This window comes from Natator depressus, chromosome 7 (assembly GCF_965152275.1).
Source record: "Natator depressus isolate rNatDep1 chromosome 7, rNatDep2.hap1, whole genome shotgun sequence".
NCBI lineage: Eukaryota > Metazoa > Chordata > Testudines > Cheloniidae > Natator > Natator depressus.
The window spans coordinates 103,109,621-103,124,028 of record NC_134240.1 but is presented as its reverse complement, the minus strand read 5'-3'; the positions used below and the strand labels follow the sequence as shown (position 1 = coordinate 103,124,028).

The following is a 14,408-nucleotide window of genomic DNA, read 5'->3' as shown; positions in this document are numbered from 1 at the left end:
TGACACAGCTTCAAAGCTGACGACAGTCCCTGTGCTATTTGGATAAACAACTGTGCCAGCTGTTTTGTCAGTACACAACAATGAATGATTCCTCAGTACAAACACAGAAGCTAGAAAACTCATCCCTGTTACACGGGAAAATCCATATCAACATGTTGCATGGGCTAATTACAGTAGTGCCAACTCCAAGCGTTTGAAAATCATGAATTAGGCTGCCCAAAATCATGAGATTGGCTTAAAAATCATTAGATTTGTTTTTTAAATGTTGGGTTCTTTCCCTTTGTCTACTGGTTTCTGAGCCTTTAGGGAGCATTTGCTTCACATTTTCAAGCATTCCTTGGCAACCATGCCTCGGCTCATAATGCATTTCTTTGCATGAGAAGCTCAGCTTTCATTTAAAATCTCTTGATTCCAGCAGTTGGGGATTTAAGAAACACACTAAACATTGCGAGAGTTGGCAATACTGTAATTACCTAATATTACTTGATTAACGTACATCAACCCCTTTTTAGAAACATCAACATTTGCATGTATTTCCTTCCAACGAAAAGGCAAACCAAAGGTCTATGATCAGATACTGGTAACCATTTCTTGGCTTCTTTGTGAATTTAAAGAAACCCTCTCAGAATTGTGTGTGTGACTGGGTTGTCCAATGCAAAAAGACTCACTTATAAGCTCTACTGGACATTTAAAACTTGGCTTCTTCTGGCCTGGTGAGGCAGTTTGTTCCATCCCTCCCGTGAAATCCTGGTGTTGCACTTCCACCCCTTGGTACAACCCTCTTTAGGTTCAGTAGCTACTTGATGTTAATTGATTTATGTTTCATTTTATTTTAGTCCCATAAAACACTTTTACCATTATGATTCTCTATTAAAGGGGCCTCCTTTTGCTTAGAAAAGCATGAGAAAGAAAAATGAATGTTTCTGACTCTCTTTCAAGATAATAAAAGTTGACTCAGTGCTATAGTATCTCCTGGATGGGATTTTGTTATCTGAATATCAGAAGACCTGTTTCTCTGAATGGGTATACGCTATGTTAGACATCTTTCCTCCTTTTTAAAAAATGGGCCAGTATAAACTAGCACAGCTCCATTGAGAGCCAGCTAGCAGCAGCTGAGGATATGTTTCAATCAATCTTCAGTCATAGAAAAAGTAAATAATATTCTGCCTTCAATAAAATCATGCAATTCTCATTAGCAACAGTAGGAATTATGTGTGCATATCAAAGGGTTCCCTAATTAGTTCTCTTGCTAGAGAGATTATCTCATTTGATAAGATCTTTTATGTTCTGCACCTATTCAGGACAGGGAACTTGTCTCCCCACATATATGTAAAAGAGCATGCACACCTTTGGCATCATATTAGTAAATAATAACAATAGTAAATAATAGAAAAACGATGTATTTATTACAGGAAAAAGTCTATGCAAAATGCACACTGTACTGATTTTTTAGCAACTGTAAATGCTGGTATTGTATACACTACTGAAAATATCTGCAAAGTATTTTGAGATCCCTAAGGACGAAAACTACTTGAAAATTGTACAGATATTATTCTGAAATGTTAGAACACAGTTACATGACCAAAATATGACTTTTCTATCACATTAGGTGTCAAAAGTTACATCAGGTGTAAAGGATTAATAAAGTTTCCATTCATCAATTATGTAAATTAAAAGCTGTTGTGTGGGTAAAACTGATGATTGGCTCAATGATGACAAACCCAATAATTTAAAACACTAGAGCTAATTCTGTTCTTACATCAAACCGTGCTCTATCTCTCCTACTCCAGTTTTAAACAGAGCAGAAATCCATCTACCCACAGTCCTCTTGTTTTCTGCAAACATTTGGACTACCCATCTCCAACAGGGTGCCCAATTCATACTGTGCAACAGGTGTAAGATGATTTCACTCTTCTCTTGAGTTCTTCCTTATTAATTAGCTTTTAGCATGTATCTGCTGCCAATTAATACAAGAGAGAGTTTTCTAGTGGTCACATTTTTGTAGGTTAGACGGTCAATATGAGGAGTATGCATGGAAAAACTAACAGCACATAGTATTAAAAGAGAAGAAGACATTGAGTTTATGCCAAAGTCAGTGCCTGCTCTCCATAGATAGAATGGAAAATGGTACAGTTCTTAAGAACTAAGGTGATAGGATTCTTATAAATATCAAAGAATAGATAGTTAATGTTTTTTGCTTTTAGAAGTTAGTGTGTGGGCCCAATCTTAAAGTTCTACTCGGTCACAATTTGGACAAACTCCAGCTGGGAAGAACTGAGTAAGGACATCAGGATTTGCCCTTGATGAGCACAAGCAAACATTATGAAGTTAGTGTGGAGAATGGCTGCTGGTGACAGAACTTCCAGGGTTTCTTCAATAACTGAGAACTATTCTGTCAATGTGACAGACTCACTTCCCTTTGCAGTGCTTTACACCATGCCTTATACCTGAGATATCCTTAAAAAGGAATAAAGCTCAACTTAATACTCCCTAATTAGTTTGAATTTACATGCTGAGAAGCAGTGTGTTCCAGTGAAGTCAATGGGACTACTTGTGTAAGTGCTACTAACCATGAGCAAGCTTTGAAAAATCAGACCCTCTGTCTGTAATTTGGACTTTCATTTCAGTTCTAACATTATTATTTTAAAATCTGTAATCTTATTGTGTCTGTGAATTACACCATTGTCACACTACACAAGAGGCGTGCACACAGCTAAAACAATAGTTTGCATATAACAAGGGTACTAGCAATCCAATCAATCACATAAAAGAGTTTGAATTTTAAAAATGAAGTTAAAAATACTTAATTTGTCAAAACATATAAGAGTATGTATTATATTCATGGAATGGGATAGGAAGTCTTAGGATAAATTTGTTTCCAAAGAATTCAGCATTATTAAATTGCTCACTTCAATACATATATATATATATATATATATATATATATACAAAGAGCAGATCTACTACATGTAAGTAATGTACATTCATTTAGTTCATGGGTTTATAACCAGAGTAGTTAATTTGTATAGAGATCTAGGGCCTGCGCCAGCAGCCACTGAAATCAATGACAAAACTGCCTTTCACTTCTGTGGAAACAGGATCGCATCTATAGTCTGAATTATTTAGCCAATGTTTAGCCTTCTAGATAGCAAGAATGAAAAATGTTTGCAATTTTACCCAGTCTCTGCCCCCTCCTGACCTGTATCCAATAATAACAATTTATCCAAAACCTCTATGGGAAAAGTAATTTTGACCAACAGCATACACAATGAGCAACAGAAACTGTGGGTGAATAAGTTTTTCCAAATTAATCTATCAGTAATTTTAAATCTTCTTTAAACATGATCCTTTCATTGTGCAAAACACTCTCTACTGCATTATATTTCAATTATAACACAACTAATATTTCAATAAATGGATTATCTTTTCTAGGTTAATGGAGATGCTACAAAAGACTAATGTAGATTTTTCTTTTAAAGCTTTCTGTGTCTTCCTAATTGTAATGGATTTTCAGTTCTTGCACTTGATGGTATGTTTTGACATATATTTAATTGTATTAAAATTTGCCCCTTCAAAAATGTTATATGATATTGTTTTTTAATGGCTATGGCAAAAAAAAACCCCATAATTGGTTTTAGTAGCATACACTTAAAGTGACTTCATGACATGTATGACTATTATCAACACAGAAGGTTTGATAATAGTCTTCAGTGCTACTAAGGTTATCACACAAATATAAAACCTAGACCATTCAAAAGTATTGTCGCTTTTAGCATATCATTGTGACACAAGAAATGGCTAGAGCACCCAGCCTTGCTCAACTGTTAGATACCATCCCAAAGAAATATATAATAAAGAACACATTTTGTACCTAAAGCTTTACATCCATAGCACTTTGCATTTGCACTTTACATCCATGCATAGCACTTTGGTAAGTATTATTATTCCTGTTTCATAGCTGAAGCAACTAAGGCACAGAGAGGAAAAATGACATGCCCATGGTCACACAGTTAGTCAGTGATAAAGCTGGGACTAGAACCCAGGTCTCTTGACCCCAAGTGCCATGCTCTAACCATTAGATCACCATGCCTCCCTATTAAAAGCTATCCTATAAAACACATCGGAATGCATCCAATGAAGTGAGCTGTAGCTCACGAAAGCTTATGCTCAAATAAATTTGTTAGTCTCTAAGGTGCCACAAGTACTCCTTTTCTTTTTTCTATAAAACACTACCGCTGTCTACAGGGAGAAATCTCTCTGCTCCTACCAAACCATATTATAGAACTCCTGATTATATCAGACATATTGCCACTCAAGAAACTTTTACAGAAGCAATCAGAAACAACCTGTTGGCATGTGAGTGGAGTATACAATATGTGCTATGTGAAATAAATGAGATAGATACCTCAAATTTGTACCAAATTTAAAACCAGTTTTCATAATAACATCACCATGAGGAGAATCAATGCAGAATAACAGCAGGCCACAACACAATTTGACATTTCAAAATAGCTAGCACCAGTGCTGATTTAAAAACTAAAAAAACTGAACTCTGAAAGATGAGTTGGACTAGTTTCATCATTTCTTCTCCACAACTCTAAACCTAAAACTAGAAATCCTAAATATAATGTAGAAGGTTGCCCTGGTGATGACCAAAGAGACTCTGTGAGTGTTTCCCATAATGTGTAAGTTAGGGACAGTCTAAATAAATAGGACCATAGGCCTTGATCCACATGCAGAACAAAGGCAAAACATGGCCACATAACTAGGCTACTGGAGATGTGCATTACAGACACAAAACAAAAGATCTCTTAAAATGACTTTCTGATCTTTAGGATCTTTAGAACCAGAGCTGGAACTAAGAAGCCTTTCATGATGGAGGTGCCCTAGTTATGGCAACTGAATTCCAACACAGAAATACTGCAAACACATCAAAAGGCCACTTCAAAGCAACAGTGTTGTGATTGGTTGGCCTGTTGGAGTTGCTTTATACCACTCCACTGGCACAAGGGAATCCTCAGGTGGTTTAGAGTTGGCATAGCATCTCCTCTACCATACACACACACACATACATTTCGGCTACTGACTAAAGAGGCATGGCTGGGTTTCCAGTTCACCTGGCTGTTCCTCAGCTGTGGGGCTTCTGACAGCCAGCACAAATGAGAGCAGTCTACTTTTCATTTATACTGGAAGGCCACAGATCAAGAAGACTGAGGCAAAATAGTCATTAAATGCCTAGGCTTTCTTGATATCCTCCATTATTAGCACGCCTACCCCACTAAGTAGAGGACCTACACTTTCCTTCATCTTTCTTTTGCTCCTTATGTATTTAAAAACCTCTTCTTATTGCATTGTATGTCCCTTGGTAGGTGTAACTCATTTTGTGCTTTAGCCTTTCTACATTTTGTCCCTACATGCTTGTGCTATTCTCTTGTACTTCTCCTTAGCATTTTGGTGCTTTGATGCAAATTTAGTGCAAGGGAAAGGTACCTGACTGACCCCTGTGGAGACTGAAGTCCTCCTATCTTACATCACAAGCAATCGCAAGGTTTGCTTCCCCACAGTACTCCAATAATGTGCTTTAAGTCTGACCTGGAAGGATATTATATTTAGGGGTAAAAGGATAGCTCTACCTTCACACCCAGCCAATTCTCAGCTCCTTCACTGAGACTGTCAACAAAGTTGCTGATTTATACCAGTTGTGCTCGTTTTTGTGACTTCAATCACCAAACCTCATTTCTCATCTGCCATAAAATAACCATCATAAAGACTTCTGGTCATTTCCAATTAAGCTGGTTTTGAACTGGCAACCAAGAAAATTGGTAAATTTTTAAACTGCTATATCAACATCTGCCAAATTCCATTTCTAACAAAGCCTCGTATTTGTAAAGCTATGGCACAAACAACAAACTCTTTTTGTTCACTTCATTCCAGTACCTACAGCACAGTGTAATTTAAAAAGTGCTAAACCTTTGGCTGTGAAAAGCAAACTTTATGGCCAACTTCAATGAAAATAGGGAATTACGTAACCCAAGGGATGACTCAAATGGGCTGCAGTACAGCAACACCGATGCTACTGTTATATTTAATTTTCTGAAAGCAAAAACCATGACCAAGGTTTGCTTGGGCCCTTTTTGGTACAATGCACAAAATGAGCACAGCGGATTTTGCATTCATTATTCTAATTTTTAACCTTCATTTTAAATACAATTATTACTACAGAATTACACTGGGATGAATTTGTCCCTATACTAAAGAATGACTGGAATTTGTTGTGGTTTCTATACTTCTGCATTTATTAATGTCAAACAATTTCTTCCCGAGAATTCCCTTGGATAGAAGGCTTTTTCTGCAGCAAATCTTATTAGACAAAGTTTAGAACCCATGAAACAACCTATTCAAACCAACAGAAGTCCTGAGTGTGAATTAATTGCTGGGTCAGGCTCTTAATGTTCAAAACAAATTTAACATGCTGATGACTTGGAGATGCATGCATGCAAACTCTGTAATACTGAAGTCCCAGAGGTTCACACCAACAGGGCTGAACTTCTAAATTAAACTCTTGCTTGGAAATTTTGTCTTTCTAAAGGTGGACAACCATAAAAGCATGAAAAGAATCAAAACAGCCTCATGATCTGTTAGCTGGTTCACTGTACCGAAGCCATGTTCTGCATTACTGGCCTAAGCAAATAGCTAGGTCAGAGTTGGCTGGGCTGTGAATTTGTAGCATAACCTTGTTATGAAACAATAAATTCCCTCATCATGTGTATATCATGCACATTACTGATATGCAAAATAAGAGTACAAAACGGAAGCTCTCGGGCCTGATTCTGCTCTTCCTTACTCCCATAAAAATCAGGAGTAGCTCAATGGAAGACAGGAAAACTTTTGCAAAACTGGTGTGAGAGAGGAATCAGCTCCAGTGACTTCCGTGGAGATATTCACACCAGTGTGAGCCTGGTCAAAATCAGGTCCATGGTCCACATGATATATAAAGAATTCTATCATTACAGAGGTGTCCAGAGCATATGGTGAGAGGGCCATAAAAGCAGGTAGGTAGATGAATTAGATTTCTCTCTGAAATGTCATAGCTGTCTCTCCTAGGCATTTCTAATGCACACATCACTGTAGCATCTAGTCTAACAAACATGCTAGTAGGTCTGCATTCTGAATAGCACTAATTTTATAGGCCTGGAATCTGCACTCTGATAAAATTGCATTCATAATATTCAGGGGGCTATTGTGCAAATCTGAATTTTCCTACATGCTAATTTAGAGCTCTGCTATCCATTTGCAGCCATTCGGGTTCAGATCTTGTTAGTGGCTGATACACTCACAATCTCACAAGAGTAGTAGGGTGGAAAATTCTCTTCTCTTATGCTGATTAGTTTATATTTAGTTCTCCTGGGATCAGACACACAAGAGAGGCTGTTAGTATGATATTTCTTAAATGGCCTTGCAAGGACCTCTGCAATGCAAAACACAGGTTCCTGGTACAGATTGCCAAGCTTGCCCAGCCATTGCCCCCAGCAGAAGAGAGGGGAAAATGGCTGTCACAGTCACAATTTTTAACCATGGTGATATGATACAAAATTCTACAAAGTGGGACCTTTGAAATGCAAAGTCCTCCAAGGCCCTTCAAATATTTTTATTTTCCCTAATCGTTTCTGCCACACATCCTTCGCCCTCCCTTCCTTGTCAGGGAAACAGGGGCAAAAAGAAACCAAACAGGTCTCTGTTCCTAAAAACAGACACCCCTCACTCTTCCTTTTCCACTGTACAAACATCTCCTAGCTCTTTCATGCTACCTTGGCTGTCCTGCTTCTCCATGGCACCAGAAGAAACAACACTTTGTCCTCAGTGTTTTTTCACCCTAAGATACAGAGTTCTTCTGGGTACAGGTATTTTACAAGAATGATAATTTCCTCCCTCTTACAACATGCCAAGAGGATCCCAAACCCCTAGGCTCGCTCTGTGGGCTAAACCCTTTAAATACCAGTGAACAACTTTGACAGTTCTCACTGCTTCACCTATTTGGTCCAAATTCTGCCCTGATGTAGCCTGATGTCACTCACGAAGAACTCAAATTAAGTTAATTTCACATCAGTGTGAAAGGGTGTGTAAGTGAATCAGAATCAGACCATTCAAATTGATTTTGTTAGTTTGTTTTGTTTTTCTTTCTTTTACTGGGATTTTGTAGGAATAGCACAGAAAATATATCTCCTTCATCCACTCTCAGAAATAGCTAAGGAGTTTCCACTACAGAGTGAGGGAGAGAAACCCTGTAGAATTTTGGGAGAAAGGAAAGAATGGAAGAAACAGCCTCAAAACATGTAGCAGCCTGTCACAAAATCAGAACTTGAACAGTAATATAAAATGGACACAGTGTATAAAACACAGTTACACCTCTATTCATTCACTGGAAAAGCTTCTTTAAACATGTTCTCACAAATCTATTATAGATTGATTCTGGCAAAAGTTGTATGCCTTACTGTGCCATGAAAGTTGTTGAAATTGAATCACAACTTGTTATATTGAAAAAATACACTAAAGTTACATAAATAATTACATACATAATTTTAGTGGACTGTATAATATAGATGTATATATGAGAACCCTAGCCTAAATCAATTCTGGATCTGCTTTGTACACTGCCTGCTCAGCCTATATATACTGATTCTGAGCTCTAGAAGGCAGTGGACCATATATTGATTCATTTATATTATAAATATTGATTCATTTATAGGATCAGGTTCAGAGTTCAGTCAGGACTATGATTCAGGTCTAGGTTCAGATTAGATAGTGCTGCATAACTGAGTTTTTCCTCACAAGATATCCGCCTTATAAGACAGAAGTCTCATGTAAGTTGTCCTCTGAAACCGGGCCTGTATCCAAACCAGAACCAGGAAATATAAACCTTCCTGTTTTAGATCTGACCTGGAAACAAAAAAATTGAATCTGCAGATTCAGAAACAAAAATTGCCTTCCCACTTTTGAAATGTAAAGGAGTGCAAGCAATTCCTGCTGTGGGTCATCTCGTTCTGTGAATGTATGTAGTACAATGTGTGTCTTCAGTAGCCATTCTAAAGCCAGTTTAATTTGGGGAGGGAAATTCTACCTCTGACAGTGAAAGAAAGAAAGAAACACTTGTATGGCAGACAGTTTTTTAAAAATGGCAGCTGTTTGAAGCATGTAATAAATGGCACTTATCATGCACCTTTGACTGCCCCCACCTGCATTCTGCCTAATTAATGCAGCTACATCAGGGCTACTTCTAACATTCCAAACCTCTGAGCAGCTTCAAACAGCCTTAACAGTGCTGCTTAAAGTGGCCTGAAAAAATGGGGTTTGGGGGGAGAATCTATCGGAATCTAGAAGCAGCATCTTTGGTAAGACAGTGTTTAAAGTGTGCCCTTCATCCACCTGGCTCAATCTGGGGGGCCAAGGGGCTGGGTCTGTAACCCCTTGCAAACTCTCTCTCTCTCACACACACACACACACACTTCACACACTGTGCCTTTATTTTTATTTTTTTATGACAAAGAAATGTTTCCATCTTTCTCTCCATATGTGGAATAGTCCTCCCCAAAATTACAGTGGGCTGAGGCCCCACATACGTAAATAATAGAACTGATCAAAGCATTCAGATTTTGAAAATTTTGACAACATTTTTCACCAAGAATTTGGTTTTTTGAGCCACCCAAAAAATTTTTACAGAAATTCTGTCTTAAATTTTCTGGTTTTTCAACCAGACTTAGTAAATATTTAGTCCTAGATCAGTCACAGGTTGAAGGCACTTATTATCTTACAGGATTGGGCACTTTGTTAGCTGAGAACTGTTACAGTGACACATTCTGTACTCTAATATTCTGTGTATTTGTTCAGAAATCATAGCTGTGCTGCCAGGAGAGGGATTGAGCTGAGCAGACCAGGCCATGCAGATGCCATGTGCATCACTGCTGTTTAGAAAATGGCTCCTTCAAGAGAGAGATGAAGAATCTGGCTAAAAGGTGATGGAACTAAATAGGATAGAAGACGAAATGTAAAGCCACTCAAAGTGTTCAGTATTTTTACAAAGATGGTTATTCCAAGATAATGTTACCTTTGCAATTTGCAAGTAGCTTTTAATTTGTCAAAATATACTCTTACTGTTGTTTGAGCATTTAAAAAGAAAACATCCACATCTGGTTTGAATCTCCAGCTGAAGCTCACTTTATCAGCATGTTATATACCTTTTATTATGTCACATTAGAGGGATTTTTAAGCAGATGGGTACATTTCCAAACTACAAATCCAGCTGAAGACAGCTATAGATATATATGCTGGCTGCATGGAAAATGAATCCTTTGAACTACTCATTGTGCATGAGCTTGCACTCGGTTACAAACGCTATATATATATTATTTGGTGTCAAGGAAATTAAATCTTTTAAGACTCCTGGGGAGAAAAGTCTTAAACAATACAAAGAAAATTATAACCTCTCTGTAGGTATTTTGAACAATCCCATATAATTTAATGGAGAAATGTATCCTTGCTATAGTACGCTTTGGATGGCTAAACTACTTCATAGATTTGTAGAGTAAATTCTACAGAACCCAATTAAATATATGTAAAACCCAAATGTATTCAACTCCATTGGACATCTCTATAAAGGTAGTCAGATTGCTCTTCATTACCCTCTGCTGGAATGATTCACCTAATGATACTTAGATACGCCCCTCACCCCTGGTATTCAGGAAGTAAAATTCTACAATTTTACTACCAACCAACAGGAAGAAATAATGTGAAGAAATGAGGGACTCACTGAAGGGAAGAGTTTTAAATAGCTAAAGATGGCGCTGGCAAGTGTGTCAATGCAATACATTCAGTCAAATGTCCATCCTGCTATGCATTTAAGTCCTGGTACAGCTAGGTGGATCAGAGTTTTGTAGCTGGTGGTTTGAACTTTCAAGTTTCAGCTGTGCTAACCGTTACTCCCAGTCTGGAAGGGCAGTGGAATAAATTGATACATTCAGGAAAAAAATTACACAGGCAGAGCATACTAATTCTAACACAAGAGAAATGGTTGTTCACTACAGCCCAAACTCTTGAAGGGCAACTCCATCCCCAACCCTCATTGGCTAGGCTATATGAATTTGTCTGTTTTTCCTGCAACAAATGTACATCAAAGCACCTAATTGATGCCATTCTGTCAGCACATGCCAGCTTCACCATTATATTTTGCTTGGTTTTATAGCTTGATACAGCTTCTCTATAGCCAACTCACCACTAAAGTCTGCTGAACTCAGGGCAGTCCTTATGCACTGTACCACCGGGAGTACAAATGAAAGCACAATCTTCCATCATTTCAGCAAAGATATAATATACCCATGATCCAAAAAAGGGGTAGTAATACAAATATGGAGACACACAGTTTGTTTCCATCCCCAACTTATTTTATGGTGGAAAAAGTGCAGAGTATTAACACGTAATAACCCAGTCTCAAATATCTTAGCTGCACCAGGTTTGTCACAGAGTGTATTCGAATTAAGATGAAATCAGAGCCTATGACAAAATTGACAACAAATATAATAATTTCACAAGACTAGCTGTTACTTTGGTCAGCATTAGTCATGAGTTCTCACATACATGATTTTCTCGGCTAACAAGATCATGTACCATATGGGCCAGTTAATGCTGCCGCCGTCTATTTGCCTGCTGTAAGTAGGCTCAGCAAGAAATCAGTCTGCTATTACCAGTGAATACAGCTATTAGTACATAGGCAAGGAAGTCACATGGAAGTATGCTATCATGTTTTAATGAAAAAAAGCCATTTGAATATCTCTGTTAGCATATAGCAAACATTTGTACTGGCCTTAAGACAACCCCCAAAAAGATAAGGGAGCAATAAATCCTAACACCATATTTGACAACAGCCAACCACAGCGCTCATTTGCTTTGGATATAGGAAAGTATACACCGGCTTGTACAAAAGCACTGACAGACATACACCTAAAGTTAAAATGTACAGTTTACTAGTGGGTACCCTATAGTCAAAGAACATACTGTATATATATTGCTAGAGAGTTGAGCCTATAGGAGGCCGAAGGCCATTTATCATAGCAGCCAAGAGCTGTTCTTTGTTCACCATCAAAGTACAGTATGTCTAAAATATACACTGAGGCATAAAGAATCCAGGAGCTGTATTTCAGCCCAGCAGTGAGACACCTGAGGAGACACAATATCCAGTTAAAGTAGCTGCAGGAAATATCGCTGCTACAGTATACAGTGGGCCCTACATACACATATAGAGCACTGTGGACAAATGTTATTATGGAGTGGACTATAAAGCACTCAGGGACAACAGAACGCATGTCAGCTTTGCAAGCCTGGTTATGATCAGATTTACTTCTTTCTTTTAGCCCTCAGAGAAGAGCCACCAAGCTTGGGGAATAAACTCCCCTGGGACTGACAAATCAATGACGTATTACAAAAATGTGACTTTACAAGAAGCTTTCAAGGACGGATCCTATCGCCATGTGCAAATGCAAAGCATGCAATTTTCAACCAGCACAAACAGAAGAGCAACAACTCCAACCACGGAGGGGTCCTAGCCCACTTCCAGTTGCAATTCCCAGTGGCAAGCAGCAGCCACTGCATGGTTCCGCACGGTCCAAAAGTAATACACCAAAACAAAACTGCGCGACTCAGTATCCAGATCTCTGGGCTAACTGCAAAGTTCAAGCAACAAAAGCGCCGTCCTGTAATAACGCCGAAACTTTTCGGAAAGCTGCCGCCCCCCTCCCTACCGCATCCCCCTCCTCTTCGCTCTTCCCTAACAACGGCTCTGTAATGACAGCCGAGAAAGATGAAGTTATAAACCGGATAAAACGAATACCGCAGGATCAATCATCCCCTGGCTCGCTCGCTGTGGACCAGACTTTCAGCGGGACCCTGCTCCCTTGCTTGCTTCGTTGGGGCTCCCCCGGGCACTTCCCTGTCCCATCCCTTCAGATACAGGCGAGCCAGTCAAGCACAAAGAGAAACAAAAAAGAAATAGCCTCCACCTCAAGCCATCAGGCCAGCCTCTCTCTCTCTCTCTCTCTCTCTCTCTCCGAGAAGAGAATAAAAGTGTCCCAGCTCTACTATTTTACACATTGCAACAATATCTGCTCAGGGCCAGACCACTGGCAGGGGGATGGGGAAAAGGGGAGAGGAGACCAGGCGAATGCCCAGCGTGTCATTAAGAAAGCGACCCATCTTCAGCGGGATCTCTTACTCTGTCTCTTTGTATTAAGTCCCCATCCTCCAGCACCCGGCGGTGGGTCTCCTGGGTACGGTTTGCAGCATCCGTCTCCAGAAGGAGCCCGCAAGACGCCCCTGCTGGATCTGGAGTGCTTCGTACCGATCTGCTCACCGAGAGGAAATAGGCTTGTCACTTCCTGAACTGCTTTCAACTCGTCCCTTTAAAACGCACCACGGGGCAGGGCAGGGCTGCCGCCCTCGCCGCCTCATCAAGGTTACCCTGTATCGCACTTGCAGGCTGTTCATCGGCTGGCGTCCACAGCCCGATGGCTTCAGCGTGGGGCGCAGCGCAGACCCTGTAGCTTTGGTGGCAGGGCTGGGAGCTGCTTTTCTCAGCGGCCGGGGGGGTGTCACCGTCTCACGGCCAGGCTGTGGCGAGAGGGCGTTCTGCTCTGGGCACTCTGCAACCGGCGGCCTCAGCGCCGGGGGGGCCCGGTCGGGAAACGAGCTGCGCTGGAGCACGCACCCACAAAGCCCGGCAGCATGTTGCGGCGTCCAAACCCGGGCCATCGACTTGCCTCGGCTTTCTTCGGGAGGGTGGTGGCTCATTGCTTTACGCCAAATCTTCGGTGAGCTGCTGATTTCCCGGGGCAGCCGCAGTCCCTGGCACCCATCAGTCTAAAGTTCTTTTCGGGTTCCTTCGAGGAAGGGGGCGGTGGGGGGTGAGTCGTGGTTTTTCCGATCCGTGGTATTTGAGCGTCGCTCCCCACATCAGTTTACAGATCTGGGGAACGGGGGTGTTTCTGATAAGCTGAAGTAGCGCTCATAATACCTTCGTGATCTTTTGCTGTTGTCCAGCAAAACATTTTAAGTACGGGTATATAAGATGTCTTTAGGTCAGGCATCCAGGCTTTATTTATAGTGTAAATAATTCTTAATTAAAATTATCTATGGGTGAGTGAATTTATGTTTTCAGGCACATGCTCGAAATTGCCATTACTTGCTCTTCTGAGCTATATTGCATTTGCTTTATACAAGGTAATGAAATCAATTTTGCATTTGGGGGGGGGGTTAAAATAAAAAGTTTATATTATGAAGCACACCCCTGTTTTATTTATTCTCTTTTATAATTTAAAACTCTCTGAACCATTACACTTGATCACTTGGGTATTAATTATATTTAC

The 14,408-nt window shown here is 39.9% G+C and overlaps 1 protein-coding gene across 3 annotated transcripts in view; it reads right to left on the bottom strand.

The window, feature by feature from the left end:
• The window catches only part of FAM53B (family with sequence similarity 53 member B), a 126,884-nt gene extending 113,126 nt beyond the window's left edge, over window positions 1-13,758 (bottom strand). Inside the window, exon 1 of one of the 3 annotated variants that reach the window (XM_074959188.1) lies at window positions 13,259-13,758. The gene's annotated coding sequence lies outside the window, so the exon portion shown is untranslated. Of the gene's footprint in view, window positions 1-12,877; window positions 12,898-13,046; window positions 13,078-13,258 lie in introns of those variants that run through there. The other 2 variants (XM_074959189.1, XM_074959190.1) reach the window with 2 other exon arrangements.
• Window positions 13,759-14,408: the final 650 nt, after the last annotated feature.